The sequence below is a fragment of the Gordionus sp. m RMFG-2023 genome, chromosome 3 (assembly GCF_954871325.1).
Source record: "Gordionus sp. m RMFG-2023 chromosome 3, tfGorSpeb1-WG-v2, whole genome shotgun sequence".
Lineage (NCBI taxonomy): Eukaryota > Metazoa > Nematomorpha > Gordioida > Chordodea > Parachordodidae > Gordionus > Gordionus sp. m RMFG-2023.
In genome coordinates, this window is record NC_088777.1 from 7,689,842 (window position 1) to 7,712,713 (window position 22,872).

Consider the following 22,872-nt stretch of genomic DNA (forward strand, 5'->3'; position numbering starts at 1 on the left):
GATAGCAGGATAATTGAGTGATATCTCACAAAATGACTTTGAATGATATACTATCCTGACATAATTCTTTATAAAAAAAACGATTATCAGCTCCTTTTTTATTTTTTTATTGTGCTTCCAAATTGAGTGTTTATGTTTTGCTTAGAAAATTTTTGGATGCGCAAAAACCATATTCTATAGTCAGTTTATGATTCACATCCAATTTTATAAAATTTGGAATTAATACTAGATTCTCTTGTTAAAAATAAAATGTAGTTTATTTGTTCATTTTACCAATCAACCTCACTCTATAGCTGTTAATAATGTCTTCTAACTTTTACGATCTCTATGCTATATTTCTAATCCATTTTTTTAGAATTTCCCGACGTTCTAAATTTTTTTTCCTCTCATTTTTTTTATTATTCTCATTTGTCCCTTTTAAAATCATTTTTTTATTTTATCTATCATCCTTTTTAATTCCCTATATTTTTTTTCATTTTTAAAAATTCTTTTCCCTTTTTCATTTCTAGCCAATACAATTTACATAAAATAAATTTAACCTGATTCGAGTTTGGTAATAAAAAATAAAAAAGCCCTATTTATAATTTCTTACTTTTAAATCAACCCCGAATTTTAGAGATGGGCTTTTAATCTTCTAATTGTATATTATAATTAAATTATTTTTTCAATCTAAAATTTTATTAAATTATTACTAAAATATCTATATTTCCTATAATTATAATAAGATGTAATAAAGAAAAAAAGGTGTATAAATGACTAAAGAATTGATATTAAGGAAGATAAAAGAAATTATTTTAGGAAAAAAAGAAAAAAAATGGCAAATGTCGACAAAAATGGATTTAAAAGACAGAAAATTAGGATGAGTGAAAAAATTAAAAATAACTAAAAATTAGAGAAAAATTCTAAAAAAACGACATTACATATTTTATTTTAAAATTAACCTATTTAATCTATCAAAAATAAAATTGAAACACTTTTAAATGTGAGAATGCACAAAGCTCTTAAAAAATACTGAGTGTCAAGAATCATTTCTTAATGCTCAGATATAAAATGAAATTGCCCAGAAAAAGCACATTCAGTTTTAAATGATAAATTGTTCAGAAAAAGGTGAAATAGAATAATTTTTTCTATTGATTTTATGAAAATAGTCAGTTGTAACATTATAATATTATTTAATTTTTGTTGATTATTTTTTTTGGGTTAATTGATTTTTATTTGTAAAGTTTCCAAGGATATATTTTATTTTTATATAAAAAGAACAAAACAATATGAAACTTTTTCGGGTTAAAAAAAATATATATTAAATATTATTTATTTTATTTTCATTTTTAAAAAAAATTAATTTTGATTCGCGTTTTAGTGTGTTGAAAATAAACATATAAAAAAAGAATTTGTGTAGGCCTCAAATAATTAGTTCAGTCTCAGTCCTCAACAATCATTATTTTATTGCGGTACCGATTTCGTGCCTTTTTCCCGATATTGACCTCGCATTAATTCGCTATATTTATCAAAATAGTTTTTGATAATTGTCTTCGTGATTTCGTTTCCCATTCATTATAAAATCTTCGTTATATTGGCTTTTTGCTGTTATGTATTAGCTCTAAAGGGATCTGGGTAAAAGTTATGCTATAAAATAATCTTAATATGATCTTCGCTGAATTGCATCAGAAAGTAGAGTTACAACAATCATAAAATTTTTATTAATTTATTAAATTTAGAACTTTATTGAGTAAAATATTTGAGCAAAAATATTTGAGGATTAGGTTTAATTAATGACATATATAATATAAATTGTATCAATTTGAGAGATTTTCTATGTATAGAAATTGCAAATTAATCAATCTTCTTTAAAGAAAAATTTTTTGCAACCAACTTCAAAGATAAAAAATTGAATAAACCGAGTTTATAGTAGAAATGATTATTTTATACTCTTGGTTTTACTTAAAAATATATCATCAAATTTGAAAGAAACTATTATAAATTAAAACGCCTATGATGCTAACGGATTTTCTCCGCTAGTAGCTTGGCCTAATTATCCAACATTAGTCATTATTCAATTATAGTTATTATTGCTTTTTATAGCTTGGCTGCTATTTTCAACTAGCGAAAATGACTCTAGAAAGTACAATCTTATGATTGTTAATCTAATAGTATTTATTATATTCCTATATAGTAGGCCTATTCAAAAACGAATTCGAATCGAATAGTGCATTATTCATATTCGATTCGTTTAAACGAATAGAATAATTTACTATTTGAATTCGTACGAATAATAAAATCTACTATTTGTATTCTATTAGAATTATTCGAATAAATTTTTTTAATAAAATAAATCATACTCAAATATATTGACAAATTTTTTTATTACAAATTTGATTTTAAACAGAAAAAATTATAATAATATGTAATCAATAATCTGATAATAAATAATATATAATAAAGTTATAAACAAAATTAAAATGTATATTATTAATTTATTTTATAATTTAAGCCAATTTTTAAGGCAAAGAGTTTTTCTTTTATTTTCTTCCCTTAAAATTAATTTTTTTTTGAAGAATTTGGTGTAGACTTTAAAAAAATGTCAATTTTATTATTTTTTTTACTAAGGTGTGAATGAAACCTATTATAATGATTAAAAAGAGGAGAGGTTGTTTTGCCTTTACATTTTATAATACTCTTGCAATGATTGCAAGGACCTTCTTTAAGGATTTGATATTGATCCCATATGATTGCACTCTTTTGTGAGGAAATTTTCTTATCTTCAACATCAAGCATAATTTCATCAGAAGCATTCTCCTCTAACATAATTAGGTTAGCTAACAATAATTATTGTTAGAGATGTAATATATTTTTATATACCTCTGGTTTGTTTAATTTTTAATATAATTTATTATGAGATTCAAAAAATAAACTTTTCGTGAGATTCAAAAAATGGGGCAAATAAAAATTTAAATTTTCACTTCAGAAATTTTTAAATTTGTGCTAGAATCTTTATAAACACAAATACATCACCTGTCAGATTGGCAGGTCAACAAATAGAAATGACAAATGTTAGATTTATTAAACAATTTATTAAATATTACGAATAATTCGTTTTATTCGAATAATTCGGTTTATTCGAATCGAATAAATGATTATTCGTATTCAGATAAAACAAATAATTTATTATTCGTATTCGTAATTATTCGATTAGATTCGAATTATTCGAATCGAATATTCGAATTATTTTTGAATAGGCCTACTATATAGTGTAGACAACAGTGAAACAGTGATTATATGCGCAATGGGGATTATATTTCAACTCGGGGATTAGCTCAACAAGATGCTATAAATATGATATGTCACTCTAAAGTTAGATCAAATCCTGAAAATAATGTTGGGCTGATTACTTTGGCTGAGTTAACTAAATTTTATGCTATTTTATTTTAAATTTTTTCAGTAAACAAGTGCTAGTTTCTTTAACCATCGACTCAGGAAAGATAATAAATCAGATCAGATGCATATGGTTCAGCCTAATGGGACTATTGACTTTTTGACTAGCATTAAGATTGCTAGGGGTGTACCGATATCACTTTTTGGAGGCCAATCCGATCCGCTATTCCCGATAATAAATAGATATCGGCCGATTACCGATCCGATATTATATCTAATTTTGTATTTTGTAAAGATACCAATGGTTTTAATTTTTATTATACTTTTTATTAGTATTATCAAAACAATATATCAACTTTTTTTTTACTTCAATATTTCTTTTCTCTTGAAACACCAAAATCGATAATTTTATTTCTTTATTTTACTTTCCTTAAAATATGAAATCGTACGTAAAAATAATAATAATCGTTTTTTTTCGCGTTTATATATTTATTTTTTTACAAAATCATCCCGTTTATTTATTATTTTATTTATCAAAAATCAATCAACTTTTTTTTAATATTTATTTATTCAACTCCTTATTATTCATATACTTTGCCATTATCTTCCTTTAGTGCTAGGCTTAATAGCTTGCTCCCTTAACACGCCCCCTTCAGAAAAGACGATCCTCCCCACTCCGAATTCTCTACCATGACATCCAACCAGCCTCCAAGCTCATTAACATTGTCCAAAACTGCCAGAAGATCTCTCCATTCTTCGGTTCCCATCACTCCTTGATTAGTTCCTATACGGTCGGCCGCCGCAATACCCTCTCCCCTCGATATAACGTTTCCCGCCGTTCTATCGTCCGTGCCCTCACTCTCGACTGTTAAATCAACTATCGGCCATTCCACGCTAGCTGTTCTTGGACGATGTTCACGCTGCTCCTCTTCTTCATCTCTCCTCGTTCTCGGAATTTCTGCGACCGGCCTCGATTCACCGCTTTTTACTTGCTCCGTCCGAGCCCCCACAATTGCCGCTATCTGTCTCGCTGGTACCTCTTCCACCCTTGCTCGAGCTTGCTCCGTCCGATTACCATATGCCCTTCTCTCTCGATTCCATGGGCATCTATATTGAATATGTGCGCGTTCCTGGCAGCGATAGCACCGTCTTACGTCTTTCATAATTCGTCTTATCATCTTCCCCGATCCCTGCCCCTGGTCCTATGGAGCCGCACCATGAGTAGCACTTCATAATTCCCACAGATCTAACTTCTACGCAAACCCGGAGCATTATTCTGATCCATTTTGATTATCAACCTAAATATATTCTATACTATATAATCCTTACAAAATACATACTTTGTAACGAATTCCTCTTTTATAATTCAAGGTAATCACCAATTTTATTTAACTTACAAAAAAATATTATAACTTTTAACGAAAAAAATTTCTTCACAAAAATAAATAATTTTTCTGTTCCTCTTTTTTTTCTTTTCCCACTGCTTCCTAAGCCTATGCTTTGCACGCCGAGTAATTAATTATCTTTTCATCAAATAATTAAGGACATCGCCCCTTTCCCGTCTCTAACATATCCAAATTTCCCTTCCAATAATATGATCCCAAACAACTTATCGTTCCAACTCTTTTGACATTTTAATTATCACAACAAAATAAAATTACACTTGTTCCCTTCGACAAAAAAAATTGGGACTATATAAATTATATTTGTTTCCTTCGACAAAAATTTGACTATCAAAAAAAAAATTTACATTTGATAAAATTTGGCAATTAGAAAGTATTTACATTTGATAAGATTTGACTATTAGAAAGAATTTACATTTGTTTTCTTCGCCAATTCTATTAATTTCTCCCTCCTCCCTACCTAATTCTTATAGGCACTTTTATTCTTCCAAAAATTGTTACGTCTCCCATTCTATATGCTCTTTTATTCTCTCAATTATTATTATTTTCCTTCTATATACGACTTTCTATCTTCACACATGCTGACTCCCCTTTTCCCTCCTGACCTGACCTAAGTCTTTTGACTTGGTCTAAGTCTTCCGGGGTCCATTCCTTTCTTTAACTGACCCCCATGCCTTATTCCTTCTCTCCCGTCTGGGAACTTTATCCTATGAAATTTATGCCCCACATTCTCTATGACCACACCGGATTCCCATTTTCGGGTACCCCCAAAAATTCTAGCCCAAACCGTTTACCCCACCACGAATTTACACGCGTTATCTCTCGAATCCATCTCCGGAGGTACCTCTTGTTTTAGCAAATCTAATTGAATGCGAGTTCAACGGCCCAAAAATTTTTCCGCCGGTGACAACTCCTCCCCTTTTCGACTATTATTATAATAGGCCAGGGCGATCCATACCCCCCCCCCCCGCCACCATATTTCGATTTTCTTAATCAACTTTTAACCAGAGCCACCAATCTTTCCACTTGTTCGTTTGAGCTTGGATGATAAGGAGGTGCTAAGACATGTTTTGCCCCGGTTTCCGCGTAAAATCTTTCAAATTGTCTACTCACAAAAGCGCGACCGCCGTCGGACACGATCGTTCTCGCTACCCCAAAACGAGCCCATAATTTCTTTAATGTCTTTATTACAATTTGCGTAGTTAACCCCCTTACTGCCTCGTACTCTATCCATTTGGAGTATGCATCTACCACAAATAAATATATTTGCCCCTCAAAGTCAAAGAAGTCGATATGGATACGTTCCCACGGCTCTGTAGTCTTGGGCCATACACTTTTCTTGTCTCTGTGAGGCATACGTTACACATTTCACAGCTTCGGTTTATGTCCTCATTCTCTTTGTTGTTCATTCCTGGCTACCATACATATTCTCGGCCCCATTGTTTCATTTTCTCAACTCCCTGATGCCCTGCATGAATCATTGCCAAGACCGAATCTCTCAATTTGAAAGGTACTATGCCCCGACTTCCACGTACCACCCACCACTATAGCTAATTCCTTTTCGATGTATTTAAAAACTTTATCCCCGTCGCTCCAAGGTTTTCGCCCCTTTAAACACGCCTTAATTCGAGTCAATTCACGATCCTTTAGAGTTGCCCTTTTAAGTTCTTCCCACGTTATCGGTCCCCCCTTAGCTATTTTGACCATCGCTCTAATTAGTCCTTGTTCCTTTCCCTACTCTATATCCTCTTGAGCCATTTCATATCTCTCTTCTCCAGCTCCACACCTAGAAAAAATATCTGGTAAACTGTTTTCCCTTCCCGTCGATATTTCAATTGTACATCAAAACTTCCCACCAGTAAGAGCCATCTTTATAATCGGGGTGATAACATCAGCTCCTTATTATCCTTTTTGAACAGGTGTACCAACGGCTTGTGGTCAGTATAAAACAAATCTACGCCCAATCAAATACTCACGGCATTTCGTCAGTCCAAATATAACAGCCAATGCCTCCTTTTCAATCACGGAAAATCTCGTTTCCGCGGCTCTGAATATTCTCGAGAAAAACAAAACCGGTTTTTCCATTCCATCTATATAATGCAATAACGCCCCACCTACTCCTTTAATCGATGCATCTACCGCTAACACCACCTCCAACTCGTTGTTAAAACACATAAGAATGGGCTCCCATCCAATTCTAGCTTTTAATTCTTCAAACGCATTCTCCTGTTCCTCCTTCCAATCAAATTTCTCACCCTTCTTTAGCAGAGTATATAATGGAGCAGCTATTTAAGCGAAACCCTCTACAAATCGGTGGTAGGAATTTACCATTCCCAAAAAAGCCTGAACCTTAATTTTATTATTCGGCCTCAACATATTCGCAATTCCCGTCATATTTTTATCCAACGGTTTAACCTCTTTTCCCGTTATTTTATGTCCCAAATATACGACTTTCGTCACTCTTAACACGCTTTTTTCGGCACTAGCCCGCAAATACTTTTCTTTAATTCTTCGGAACACCTCCTTCAATCTTTGCTCATGCTGTTCCGGAATTCGCCCCATTACCAATAAGTCATCCATATAATGGAATACTCCTTCCATCCCTTAAAAAACCGCAGCCATAGTTATGAAATATCGGAGCGGACACACTTAATCCATAAGGTAATCTACAAAACGCAAATTAACCCTTGGGAGTAGTAATGGTTAACAACTTTCTTACTTCTGATTTTACCCGCAATTGCAAGTACGCATTGGAAAAATCAACTTTTGAAAAATATATACTTCCCTTCAAATTCGCTAAAATTTCTTCAATTCTCGGTAACGGATATTTAACTTCTACGACCCAGGGATTTAGAGTCACTCGAAATTCAGCGCACAGGCGTAGTTGACCATTAGCTTTCTTTACAGGCACTAATGGTGTTGCCCATTCACTATATTCCACAGCACATATTTCTGTACCCAATTATCCAATTCCATTTCGACATCCTTCCTCCATTCAAGGTACTCGCAATAAAGCACAAAATTTTGGTACGCATCCCTCTTTTAATTTGATATCTACTTCGTAATATTTCAGACAGCCCAATTCTTCGTCAAAAATTTCTTGATAATCATCCACCAATTTTCTTACTCCCTCCTGCATCTTGATTACTTCCAATTCTCCTTCCCGGTTGCAACATGCCGTTTTTGGCTCGGATTCTCCTCTGTCATTTCTTTTTTATTATATTTTCATTATTATCCTGTAACTTCCCTTTCCCGTTCTTCGTTTCATTATCGGTTGTCTCCTGGATCTCCCCCTCCCATTGTCTGTCTTTTTCCTTACTCGCATACCCATAACTTCCCACCGCTAATTCTCCCTTATAATTCCTTCCTACCCACCCCTTACAATTATTTTTTCCCTTTCCTTTGTACAAATTTCTGCCCCCATCTTCTCTTCACTATTACTCGCCCCTACTTCTCCCTGGAATACTACGCCTCCATTTCTCCCTTAGAATTATTCCCCTTGGAATTATACGCCCCTATTTCCCCGTGGAATTATTCCCTATTTTCCCTTTATAATTATTCTCTATTTCCCCTTAGGATTATGCGCCCCTATTTCCCCCTTAAACTTATTCGCTCCAATCCCTCTTATGATATTATTCCTTTCCATTTCCCTTCCCCACTCTCCGCTTACCTCTCCACTATAACTATCTCTCCGGATTCCCTCATTCCTAAACCTCACTCCCCGACCTCCATCCCTAATTTCTCCCCTCATTTCCTCAACTCCCTCCCGCTCCCAATTGAACATGTTCTCAATTCCGGGCAATACTTCCACGTCCTCACACGTCCTCCTCCCATATATATATATATCATCACTCACCATCGGAACGAAAACCCCCCACCACGCAAATACCCCCCAAAAAATATACCATGGACCAATTCTGGTGATCCAATCCCACCCCAATACCGCTTCTACTCTCCTTTTTATAATCCATAAGTTCAAAACCTCTATCCCTCCTTCCGTCATTGCCTCTATTTCCACTCTTCCCATTACTGCTATTTGCGACCCATCGAATTGTCGTATTAACAAGCCTTCATTTGCTATCATTATATCGGGCCAAATACTCCTATATCTCGCATAACTCATTACTGAAATAGCTGCTCCCGTGTCAAATAGCAAAGGTACCCTATTCCCATTGAAGTCTATTATTACTCTAGGACAAGGATCTTGTACTACCTCGTCTTGTATCATCCTTACATTCCCAATTATATTTCTTTGTCCTCGTGAATATATTTTGTTTGTTTCCAATAACCCACTCTCTTGGCCCCATGTATCATTTTTTTTACCATCATATAGTCACAAATTAGCACAATCCCTTTCACATGTCCCCTTTCTCGACATCGAAAACATTCCACTGTTCGATCTTCAACTCCCTCCGGAAATACTCCTCTTCCCCCAACTCTGGCATCCTCAATGGTTCGCACAGTTGAAGTATTTGGTTCAATTACTCTCTGGGGAAAACCTCCTCGAGCATTATAATTTCCCGTATTACATTCTTCCTTATTGTGACCAAATCTTCCGCAACCCGCACATCGTAATTTCTCTTGTTTTCCTGGAAAATAAGGGGCTATATGACCAAATCTACCACATTCGAAACACTTTTCCTCCCTACAATCTCTGACCATATGTCCTTGTCTTCCACAATTATAACAATTCATTCTTCCCTTCACTCTCGAATCAAAACTGGGTCTTATTCCTCCTCTCCGTCCCTGAGAATTCTTCATTGGTCCCCTATAAGGTCCCAATCTGTTATCATTATATGCATCTCTCCCATCAGGTTTACTTATAAATTTATCTACTTCACTCTCTGTCCATCCATTAATTAATTCTTGAACCATCAACCATGTTACCTTTCCCATAACATCCTCCTCTCCATTATGCCCCTCTATTGTTAATGTCTGGCCCTTTATTCTCACGCTACAACTCTTTTTAACTCTTCTTCCCCAAATCAAACTACACATCCAGATCACTAATATGACTAATGCTCCCACAATATTATATTGTAATTCCCAACACTTTATAAATTTAAAAGTTTTCATTTTTTCTCTACAAAAGATAAAATTAACTAATACTTTTAATATAAAGAGTTTAACTATTTGCAACGTTAATAAATAAAATACTGTAAACAAACTAAAGATGCAACTATACATATATTTTGTATGCCGTACACGAAGTTTATTAATCCGGTTTTCCTTTTTTTTTAAAACTTTTTTTTGCTTTTTTTTTTACACTGGTTTTCTATCTTTTATCTAAAACTTTCTACTACAAACGTTTTCTTTATTTTTAAAAATTCTGGTTTTCCAATTCTTTTAAAACCTTCTATGTTTTCTAATTTTAACAATACTGGTTTTCTGATTCTTTTAAAACCTTCTACTATGTTTTTCAATTTTAAAAATACTGGTTTTCTGATTATTTAAAAACCTTCTACTATGTTTTCTAATTTAAAAAATACTATTTTCTGATTCTTTTAAAACCTTCTTTATGTTTTCCAATGTTAAAAATACTGGTTTTCTGATTCTTTTAAAACCTTCTACTATGTTTTCCAATTTTCTCTTTTTCCCGTAATACGTCGGGGTCACCTATATCAAAACATAATATCAAAACAACTTTTTTTTACTACAATATTTCTTTTCTCTTGAAGCACGAAAATAGATAATTTTATTTCTTTATTTTTCTTTCCTTAAAATATGAAATCGTACATAAAAATAATAATAATCGCTTTTTTTTTCGCGCTTATATATTTATTTTTTTACAAAATCATCCCGTTTATTTATTATTTTATTTATCAAAAGTCAATCAACTTTTTTTTAATATTTATTTATTTAACTCCTTATTATTCGTATACTTTGCCATTATCTTCCTTAGTGCTAGGCTTTATAGCTTGCTCCCTTAACCAGTATAACATCTATAATCTAAATAATTAAATATATATCATTTAAATATATTATAATGATCAGTTATTGATTATATTCAATTCAATTGCAATTCTATGGGTATATAAAATATTTTTATTTTTAAATTACTTTTATATAATAAGTAATACCATTTATATACATAATAAGTAATAAACAAATATATTATAAAATTTGAAATAAATATTTAAATAATATTTAACATTAATATACCGAAGGTTTCTTTTTAGAAAAACCAAAATTTCCAAATTATCAGAAGTCAGCCTGCGGCGATGGTAACTGTCAATATCACCAGCTTCACTAAAAGAGATTCTGAAGAAATTATCGCACACTATAAATAGAATGCGCAAAAAAATAACAATATGGCAGAATGTTAATTAATTAATTTTATTATTAAAAAAATAAACATAAAAATAGATTGCGATTTTATTTATAAAAATAAATAATTTTAGATATAACTTTTTAAAAGAATTTTATACCATTTTATTTTTGTTAAAAACGCCATTTTTTATCGGATCGGAAAATTTTATAATATTGACCGATAACCGAATTATAAAATGGGTGAAATATCGGCCCGATCCGATAAAACATATCGGTAAATCCCTAAAAATTGCATGTATATAATTCTACTTTATTGTTTACACTGTTAATTTTTAGTTGACATTAAAACATAGACAAGGCAGAGATCACAAGATGCAAGTAATACTACTTCTATCAAATTTATTTTTTCCATCTAGCGTGTTAAAATAGCGAAAAAACTAAAAAAAAGAGATAAAGTTGATGTGGATATTGTTTATTTTGGAGAGTTCCCTGAAACCCATTATCCTAAGGAGCTTAATATCGTTTTGTTTGATTTTTTCCTGTTTCCTTCTACTTTTTACCTTCTTGATTTTTGTCGTTCACTAGAGTCAATATCGTATGCCCCCATAAATCCTTATCTGCACTAAGCAAGTGATGCTCGGGATCCTCATTATGTTTACCACATTATCATTATTATAGTGAACGAGAATCCCTATCATTATAATTATTCACGGTTCTATGGAAAATGACAAGGAAAGGAGTAATAGAGGGGGGAGGGTCATCACCCTCACCCTTTTTCATTCTTTACATAATTCCAATATAACCTGTGCCGAAACATAAATTGTCATTCAACCCGGGAGAAGAGGAGAGGAAATAAACGATTTCTGCTCTAGTTCAGACCATGTTTAAGCATGTATTATAGATGTTCCTTTAGATGTTTTTTGTTTTTGCTGAGTGCCAAAAAATCTGTTAACAATTGATCAAGTCCATGTCTTTCATACATTTTGCCAGCCAATAGTATTTGGGTGTTCTCTGCCTCCCATAATCTGGGTTCCATTTTATGGACGAAAATTTCATATTTTCTTGTGAATGTCTTAAGCAATAACGAAGTAATTCTAATCTTCTCAAAGGAATGAGTCGTTTATAGGTAGGATGTCGCACCTGTTCCAGAGAGTTGAGTTTGATGGGTGGTATGTTTTAGTAATTCTTCTTAAACATTTGTTTATAAAGGTCTGGGATGCTTTTATATTGCTCTTAGTGTCCTGCCGCGTCTCTAATTCGTATGTTAAGATGGGTAGAATTAGGGATTTGAAGAGTCTTATATTTATTTCGTCAGCTGATGGCATCGGGATCTGGCATATTGTGGTGCCTAATGACATTATTCTGGTTCCTAGGTACTAAAAATCTGACACCGTTTCTACCACATTATCATCAAAGTTAAAGGGGTCTGTGTTAGATGTAAATGATTGGAAGCGATTAACTTTGTCTTCGAGTAATTAACCTTTAATCCGTATTCATAGCAAGTATTAACAAACAATGACAGGAGATTTCTTAGCTACTCAGAGTTCGCAAATGCATCCATCATCTACATAGAATTGAAAAATTAGAGAGTTGTGTATGTTATTATCGTGTTATTGACCCAGAGTGTTTAGAGCATATTCTTGTTTGAAGGATTTATTCAGAATATCGTTCATTATTACAATAACATAGGTGATAGAATGCAATCTTGTTTCAGCCCTTTGTTGGCCTTAAATGATTGTGATTTTATGAATGGGGGACTTATGGATTCTAGCTTTCTCCAGAATAACCTTAAGCGCCAATAGTTAGTTTAGTCGTGTTTCTACTCTTCCTATACGATGTGATGACCATTGAGAGGTTCATATCGAAGATTGGTTTGATCCTGACTGCTATAATATACGTGAACATTTTGGGTATCCGGGATTAGTGCAATACCTTTGTAGTCCTTCAGGCTATTCGGGTTCTTATTTTTAGGGAAATTTAGTATTATCGAAGTCATCCATTCCTCTGGGAAATTGCCTGTATTCTATATCTCATTAAAACGGGGAAGCAATAGACTAGCTCTTAGATCAGCATCTATCAGAATTCCGCAAAGATACCATCGATTCAGACAGCTTTATGCGTTTTAATCTTTTATAATGGTATTGATTATATTTTTATTGCTTAGGTACCGATTGGGTGGTTTGAAAGGATAATCACATGTTGGTCGTGATCACCTCGTTCTATAAAGATTCATGTAATGGTCTTCATATAGCCAATTGTTCCTTGGGGTCCGTTATAATTTTATTGGTTTTCTCAATATTTTGATAATATATGTCTAGACCTTTGTTCCTTTTATAAGCAAAATCTTCATACTTGGGTAATATTTTTCTGGATGAAGTAGTGAGTTAGTTTTTAAAAATCGGCTCAAAACGAGCCGTTTAACAACACTAGTAACATTACCCAAAAACCGCTTTGAAAAAAAGAACGTTCTGCCTGGAAATGGCCTTATAGAAATATTTTTTTATTTTTGAAAAATAGGAATAAAGAGAAAACGGGAATTTGAATATTACACGTGATAAAATTTTATGATATAAAAACTAAAATAAGAATATCTTAAAAGTATCAAAAATCTTTAAAACTAATCATTTAAAAGGTTAGTGGCCATGGTAATTTTTATTAGAAAATATAAAATATTTAAAATATCGATGAATTAGTTCCATATAGCTATATACAATGGGACTAGACAGGTAGTTATTTTATAAAAAAAATTCAAGGTTAATATCTCTCTGTGAATCGATGGAAAAGTTTTGTTTTCTTAAGAATCTATATAAGAAACTTAGGACCTTATCACCATAATAACTATCTATGGAGGCAATGCATAAAAATATTGTTTACAATAGTACAATTATTAATTTTCCCTATATTAACAGTAAAAATTGAGAAAGTTTATGTTGACCGGATTTTATATAGGATCAGAATTGCGCCATCTCATCTGACCATTTTCATTGGCCCTTTTATTAGGAGTGATTTCTAGGGCTAAAAGAAAAATTGACAAATTAAAGTGCTTCGACAGAGTCTTGGTCAGACCTTGTTTTTTATTCAACTTAAGATACAGCTTTCGAACTAGAATACCCTATTTTGGTTTGTAAGTTTTTGACGGCATTGTTATTTTTCTTTTGTTTCATTTTTTGTTTGTCATTTTCTTACGTTTTAGGCTGTTTCGGCTGTTTCATACAGGACAGGATACACCCTTATATATTGAACAATATAAAAAGTTACGTTATTGAAATTAGTGAAACTTTTATCAATATGGATAATAAAAAATGAAATTTAATAATATATCACTCTTCCTGTGTAAGTAACCAGGGTTTATCTAATAGAATGCATGAATTGGCCTCTTTTATTTAAAAAGTATGAGAATGTAATGGATTAAAATTAATTACAAAATTAATTATATATATAAAAGAATAAACAAATCTTCAATATTCAAGCAATTTTATTATTATCATAAACTTCATTCTTTACGAAATCATAAAGAAATACTGCACCAAATTGAGCACTCACTTTAGCGTTTTGTAACACTGCTGCCGCCAAAACCTATTAAATAAATAAATGATGTAATTAATCGATCTCTTTTTAATTAATTTAATTTGGCTAATAATTTATGTTAAAAGTGAGACTTACCACTACAAAAAGTAGGAGTATTGAAGTGAAATATTTCATTCTTATCGCGAGTGTTGAGTTGGTTAATAATTGGCTAGATTTTTTTTTTTTTAAAAATGTTATAATATTCCTTAATAAACAAAAAATGTTAAATGCAATTTTTTAAGATAAATCGAAACCTTTTTAATAAAAATTTTTTTATCTTTAAAATTAATTTTATTTTTGAAAAATAGGAATAAAGATGATAACGGGAATTTAAATATGCCACATGATAAAATTACAGGATAACAACTAAAATAAGAATATCATAAAAGTATCAAAAATTTTTAAAAATAATAATCATTTTAAAAGGTTTAGTGACCATGGTAATTTTTATTAGGAAATATAAAATATATTCATTAAAATAATTTTTTCCAAATAATTTAAACCATGAATTAGTTCCATATAGCTATACGCAATGGTACTAGAGAGGTAGTTACTTTTAAAAAAAATTCAAAGGTTTATATCTTTCTGAGAATGGATGGAAACCTTTTTTTTCTTAAGAGCCTGTAAGAAACTTAGGGCATTATCGCCATAATAACCAGCTGTGTCAGAGACAAATGCATAAAAATACTGTTTAGAATTGTACAATTGTTAATTTTCCTTATATTCACATTAAAAATTGAGGGTGTTTATGTTGAATGACCAGATTTTATATAGGTGTATTTCTAAGCGATTAGAAAATAATATCTTTATGCAATCAGAATTGCGCCATATCAAAGAGGTAAATTAAATATATTTAAATTTGTAATGCTCAGAAATAAAAATCCTTAAACACTCAGAATAAATTCTTAGGCCGTGTCCTAGCCGGTTAAATAGCCAAAAAAAAGCAAAAGAAAAGTTTTTAGCAAAAAAAAACGAAAGAAAACAACCAAAAAAAAACGAGAAAAAAAATAAGAAAATTGCCAATACTTAAAATAAACCAAAATAGGGTGTGCTCGAATCAAATACTTTCTAATTAAGTATTCAAATTAAGCTGACCTATGACACGTCCTTAAGGTCTAATTAATGTTATGTTCGAGCGTTGCGTTATTACAGCTGATTCCTAATTTAAGATAAAGCTAAAATAGGGATAATTATTATATATAATATTTAAGAAAAATCATTACCTTTTTATCGAATTTGCTATTATTCTTATAATCGTATCGCCTATTTTTTTTATCAACGCATCGCAATTTATAAAATTATACCTATTTATTGTCTTAATTTTGTAATAACGCCGCGTTAAATAAATCAACCCTCGAACATAACGCCATTACTATAACCTAAAACCAACCTCTACATGAACGGGAGGGGGAGGGTTAGGAACAGTTTGCATCCTATTTTTATTGAGGGGAGTAGGATAAATTTATTTGGGAGGGGGGGGGGTATCTATTAAATTTTATGATAAAATAGGACAAAATATATTGTTATAAAAATTAATACTTTTATTGTAGACCTATTACAATACAATTATATTGCTGATCATCGACCAAATCTATATATTGCAAACAATCATAGACATAATTTTCCGAATAAAACTTTCCCCCATCCCTTTAAATGTAATTTAAAAGGGTTAGACATTCTCAGCAAACTCATATTCAGGCCAAACTATATGTTATAATAATGCTTTAATTGTAAATGGAGGGATATATTCACAATATTTTGATAGTTGATAGTAGAACTAAAATAATTTAAGTTATTCTTTTTAAAATTTATGAAAGTACCAGTATAATTAAAAGGGTTAATTAAAAATGAAAAAGATCGCCGCCGAAGGTGGTTAGAATTTTTTAGGGGGATAGGCATAGGTTTTTGAGTGGGGGGGGGCATCCAGAGAAAACCCTGTCATAGAGGCTGCTTAATAGTGCGCACAAATTGAGCGTTTCAAACGCTGGGTTTCAAGCGGAAATAATGCATTTCAAATGACCTCGTGCAAATTGGTAAAATTACAGTTTGGCGTTAGCAACCATTTTAAAAAACTCAAATAGGTTTGCTTTTTCATTACTTTTTATTATTATTTGGTTTGTAATATTATGTAAAATGTAATATAAATATCTAACTTATATCCTAAAAAGGAATATTTAGAAATTAAAGAAAAAGAACGCAGACGATAATATAATTTTCAAAAGACAAATCCTTTATTTTAAAAACTTATTTAAAATGTTGCGTTTGCAACGCAGCGTTAGAAACGCTCAATTTGTGCGCACTATAAAACGATCATAAAAAAATATTGAATGTTCAGAAATTTCTTAATGCCAAGATAAAAGACTTAATTTCCTAGAAAAAAAAATACTAAATTGTTCGGGTATAAAACTGAAACGTTAAGATTGAAAAAAAATGAATAGTTAGCTCAGAAAATGGTCTTCGGTTTAAAAAAAATATCTGTGAAGTACAATAAAAATTTTGAGATTAATTAAAATTAAGATATATACATTTTTTTAATAACGAAATCTATTTTAAATATAGCTGCTTTATATATTATCTTTTATTTGTAGTGAGATCCATTTTCCTATGATATAATATAAAAAATTAAATTTTTAGATATATTCAATAATAAAGAAATATACATTAATAGTTGAATTATCTTTTATCTCATAATAAATCGTTTAAATCTTTTAATATAATTATATTAAAGATATTAATAATTAAATTTTAAATTCCGCTAATATTAAATCCGCAAGTTGGCGTGTTAATACTATTATAAAAAAATATAATCATTTAAAAATGTTATATATCAGAATTTACTCCTGAAACATTAAAGATTCATTTTAATAAGCTGAATTATCATAATACGCATGGTGGAGGGCTATGTATAATATTTAAAACAAAATAATGCCGGTAAAGTATATTGTTAATATTACTATATAAAATATTATTATGTGTCAAATGATATTCAATAATACCAAGTTACTATTTAAATAAAATAATTTAAATATTATTTATCTTGATTTATCTAAATATTATAGTAAATGATTAATTTATATTTATATAATTAAAATCATATTTATATAAATATTTCACATGATGCCATTCATTCATTTACCTTTTTTTTACCTCAATAACAATAGATTTTTTTCTAGTCGTCATATATCTTAATATATTCAATCAGAAATGGATAATCACGTAAGAAAAATATTACATGGGTAGGTCCTTAAGAATCTAGATACAGATGTGAAAAAATTAATCTTAGATATAGATACTAGTATTTTTTTCAAAATATCAAAATCAAATTAGAATAGTTTATAAAATATAGTTTTTACTATTCATTTGTGAAGAACATAACATATTCATTTAGTAAGAATGAATATTTACAATAATTAATAAAATATTTAATGATGAGTTAATATATCAGGGATTTTAATATCAGTAATAGCCCATTCTTATAGATAGGGAAGGGAGACTAGTATTTTTAATGGGAGTTGAAATATTAATTTGTAAAAGAGTATTTTAAATAGATTTATTATTTTATAAGATAATCAAAATTTTCAAATAATTTAGTATTAGACCTTTGCCATTTTGGCATACATAGCATTTTACCAAGACTAAATAACCTTTCAATTGAAGCTGATGAAGATATTACAGTATTATATTTATAAAAAAATTTGCTTAATGGAAAAATAATAATTAAGCATTTATAATGTATTTCAACTTTCTCATAATATAATTTATAACATCCAGTTCAATGTTATTTGTATTATTGAACTCAGCAACACTTAAAGACCATTTTCATGGTCATTTAAACAATCAAATTATATTACTATAATGATTAACTTCACAAACCAAAATTTATAGAAAAAGAAATACATCGACGCTTAACCCACCAACAATTCTCATTAGATATTAGCCTACGTTAAAACCCCAAGTTATTATATCTCAGAATAGCAAATCAAAGTCTTTAGAAATCAACTGAAAATTTGAACAAATACACCTAACCCTCCCCCCTCTACATTCTTTCCTAAAAATCAATATATCATTTTACAAATAAAATATAACGCCATTTAAAATATCCGGAATCCCTTATCTAAATTATATTTTTCCCCTAAAAATGGTAAATTTTTATACATTTTTATGCTAGGTGTAAATAATCTACAAACATTATATGTTCGATAAAATTTTTCTGTGATATCTTATTCATTTATTGTAATAATGGCAATAAAAACAAATTGGCTATTTAGGAAAAATATCAATAGAAAGTATGCAAAAATTATTTAAAAAAATTAATTTATCTTATTTTACCCATTAAAATGTGATCATATGTAATTTATAAAAACCTATATTTGTTCTTGCAATTTTTTGAATGATAGATAAGATATGGAATTTAGCTTACTTTTTAAGTAATAATACAATATAATAAAACAAAAAATATTTTAAATTTTTTATAAAATAATAATACGCCATCTTGCGGATTTAATATTATTGGAAATTAAAATTTAATTATTAATATCTTTAATATAATTATATTAAAAGATTTAAACGTATTATGAGATAAAAGATAATTCAACTATTAATGTATATTTCTTTATTATTGAATATATCTAAAAATTTAATTTTTTATAAGTTATTTATATCATAGGAAAATGGATCTCACTACAAATAAAAGATAATATATAAAAAATTTTACCTAAGCATTTTAAATTTATTTTATAAAATAAAAATGAAAATGAAAATAAAAAAGATTTATTATTCAGATTTTAAATTATATTTTTATATAAGACAATATATAAGGTTTTATAATAGTATTTAATTTGTAATCTCAAAATCGAAATTCATCTAATATGTTATATAAAAATCATTATAAAAAAAACATTTAAAAAATAAATAAATATAATATTGGAGAATATGTTTGTGACGGTCTTATAAAAAGTATTGAGGTTAGGAAGGATAATCTTTTGGGATGAGACTGCCTATGAAGCTAATATAATTAGCCTTGTGTATTGCGATGGCGAGCCTTTGCCTTAAGAAGTAGCCCTCGCGGGGTTCACCGGTTAGTTGACGAATGTGGGAGCCGAGTTCCTTGAAAAAGGATAAGGCATATTTCCCAAAAGTAGTAAGGGTAGAAATAATGGGGATGAAAATATATTCTTGAGAGATTTCAGAATATTTCGCTATTTTGAGTGTCTCCTTTTTATCGAGTATATTGACTATTTGATTTGATGGAGCGAGTGGATCAATGCAAGAGTAGTCAGACCAGGAATTGACCGCGTTTCCAAGGAATTTGCGAAATTCCGTCAGGCCGTTTCCCATCAGATCTGAAAAGACCGGATGGTTCAAGAGAGGAGGGGATTTGAGCGGATCTAAGAGCTCTAAGGATGATAGAATTGCATAGATTATGTCTTACAATTCGACCTTTACATGAGCGACAATGAAGACTATGTCTACCATTGCCCAAAACTGCAGAACCGCAACCTGAACATATGTGGGGTTGGGTAATAAGACAAATCGGATACCGATCGCATGTGTGAGCTCGTTTTTATCCAATTTTAATTGCAGATTAACAGACGGAATGGCTTCGAGAAACTCATGACCTGAACAATTAAGCAGAGAAGAGAATAAGGGACGGCCAGATAATTGCATTCTGGAAAGGAGTGATTCAACGCAGTGAAAAAACAATCTATTTAGAATTAGAATACAATAATGTATATTCTTTATTTTTTAGTTAAAAATAGATTTACTTTTTGATATTTTTTAAAAATCACTAAAAAATAAAATGTTAAGCTATAAAAAATTATTTTCCCAGATGGAATTCAAAAAAAAAATATATTTATAATATTTATACTATAAATAACTTTATTTTACATCCGTATATTTTATTTATAAATATTTATCCTTATTAAAAAATAAAAACTATATTTTCATTCCCCCTTCCATCTGTTTTTTTCCAAAAAATTATTATGGAAATAAATCATTTGATAATAAATTATTTTAGTTTTATATTTTTGCTTATTTCACAAGTATAACTAAACAATATAAAAAAATTAAAAAACGTAAAATAGTTTTCACCATTTTTAAAAAATATACCGGTTCATTTAAATAACAGTGTTTTTACGAAAACACCTCTAAACGCTTCTACTCAATTTGTAAGCAATTTCACTCATTATTTTCAAATAAAATGAAATTAAAATACATGTGAAACCGGGGTTTATTTATTTACTCTTACATATCTTACACTTTTTTTTTGGATAAGGGGGCAGGCCTATCTTTAGCATAAGAGTTCTATATAGGCATAAATATCATAAGATAATTCAAAATTGAGTGCAAAATCGTCACAATCCTATTTTTAAAAAAAATTTATTCAATTAATATAATTATAAAAAAATGTTTCGAAATAAATTAGTCATTATTAGCAATTATCGCTATAATATCTTCGCGATAGTTGTTTCGCTATATTGTATTCGCGGTAATGTATTCGCTTTAAAGGTTTCGCGATAAAGGTTTCGCTATAAAATCTATTCGCGATAAATGACATTCGCGATAAACGACATTCACAATAAAAGCTTCGATGAAATGTATTTACTGGCTATAACATATTATTTAAGAATTATATTATAAATATGAAATACTTGCAAAAGACCAATCTTATATATTTCTTCAATTTTTAGGTATATAAAAATTAATTATACACTAATTTAAGTATTAATAACATATACACATTTTGACCAATTTTGAGAGAAATCGGTCCAATAGATAAAAAGTTAAAGGGTGATGGCCAGTCTTCAAACATGGCCATTATGGCACATTTCCCCTAATGGTTGAACAAAATTTTGACATGATTTGCCTATGTATGCAGAGCCTAAATAATGATTTCACAAATTTACACAAAATTGATATATATAATATAGATTTACTTTTTATAAAATAATAATATTCTTTAAATAAAATTCTTCATTATTTTTTTAAAAAATAATGGGTTTTTGTGCCGGGTCTGAACCCCGGGTCTGGACCCAGGGTCGAGCTCGGAGTTCATGCTCAGAGCTGGTTTAGTCGATATTTTCGACCCAAACCCCGGGTCTGGGCTCTACACAACCAACCAATTAAAAACACTAGCTTTCGCAGTTTAGTCAAACCCCTGCTTTAACGCTCCTTTTTGGAAAGTAACGATAGTGTGCTACTCTTAAAAAAATTGCGAAGAGGTAACTGTAGAGCACTACTTTTGAAAGTTAACGTTCAAAATACTGCCTTTTAAAAGGTATAAAACGCTATAAGTGTATAATAATATTTAGGTTAAAAGAAAAATGGTATGAACCATGGATCCGCGGGCACGAGTAAAATAGTAAAATTTGAAAAAATTTGGGTAGGCAAAGACCCGGGTCGAGTTTGAAAATGACAAAATAAAATATATATATAACCCGGGTCCGATTTAGAATTAAAACCTCTACGGGCCTCCGCTATAAATAATACATAATTTCTTTTTTACCTTCCTAGTTCCCGAGAAAAACAGAGTAAAATAATGGTATATGTCTTTTTTAAATTTTGAAAAATTAATTGTCCAAAATAGTTTTGAATGAAAATGGTTGCTTTATATACAAAATATATATATATGTGTTGGTAAATATAAGCAGCTAATAAAAAGTTTTTTTTATGCCAACTATGTATATTAGTTTTTTATAATAATTTTAATAATAACAACAAAAAAAAATCATAAATATTTACTTTTCGAAAAGTCGAGTTAGAAAGAGATGCTACTGATAGAAATGAAAAGAGCGCAGAGGAAGTCAATTTTACAAGGGGAATAATATATTCCTATTTGTCTGTGCAAAGGGTAAATGTATCGGATCACTTCCAGTTTAAGGTGTTTAGTTTAAATTTTTTTATTTTACGAAAAACATCTTGTTTGCGAAAATATTAAATATAAAAGTATATCTATTTTATTTTTTTCAATACGTAATTATAAATAAATGTGTAAAAGATATGTAGTGTTGTACAATTTGCTAAGCAAAGACTTTTTTTAAATAGCAATAAGATTAGTGAAGGTCACGGTCTTGTTTTCGGTCCAAATATATATATATATATGGCCCGATACAAGCGGATCAGGCCATGGTGCTCAAATAAAACCGGCCCAACCCGTGGTCCTAAATGAAAAGGCTGAATGATTGGTCTTTTAATTTTTTTTTTTAAATATATACGTTTTCCCGTAATAAATACTACAAATATTCATTTTAAAAGTAAA

General features: G+C 30.1%; 1 long non-coding RNA gene across 1 annotated transcript; it reads right to left on the bottom strand.

Annotated features, from left to right (window-relative positions):
* Positions 1–14,423: 14,423 nt before the first annotated feature.
* On the bottom strand, positions 14,424–22,245 carry LOC135927436 (uncharacterized). Its single transcript, XR_010572085.1, has 3 exons — positions 22,120–22,245; positions 14,709–14,781; positions 14,424–14,621 (listed from the first exon to the last, which is right to left on the bottom strand). It is a non-coding gene; the product is annotated as an uncharacterized LOC135927436 (long non-coding RNA).
* Positions 22,246–22,872: the final 627 nt, after the last annotated feature.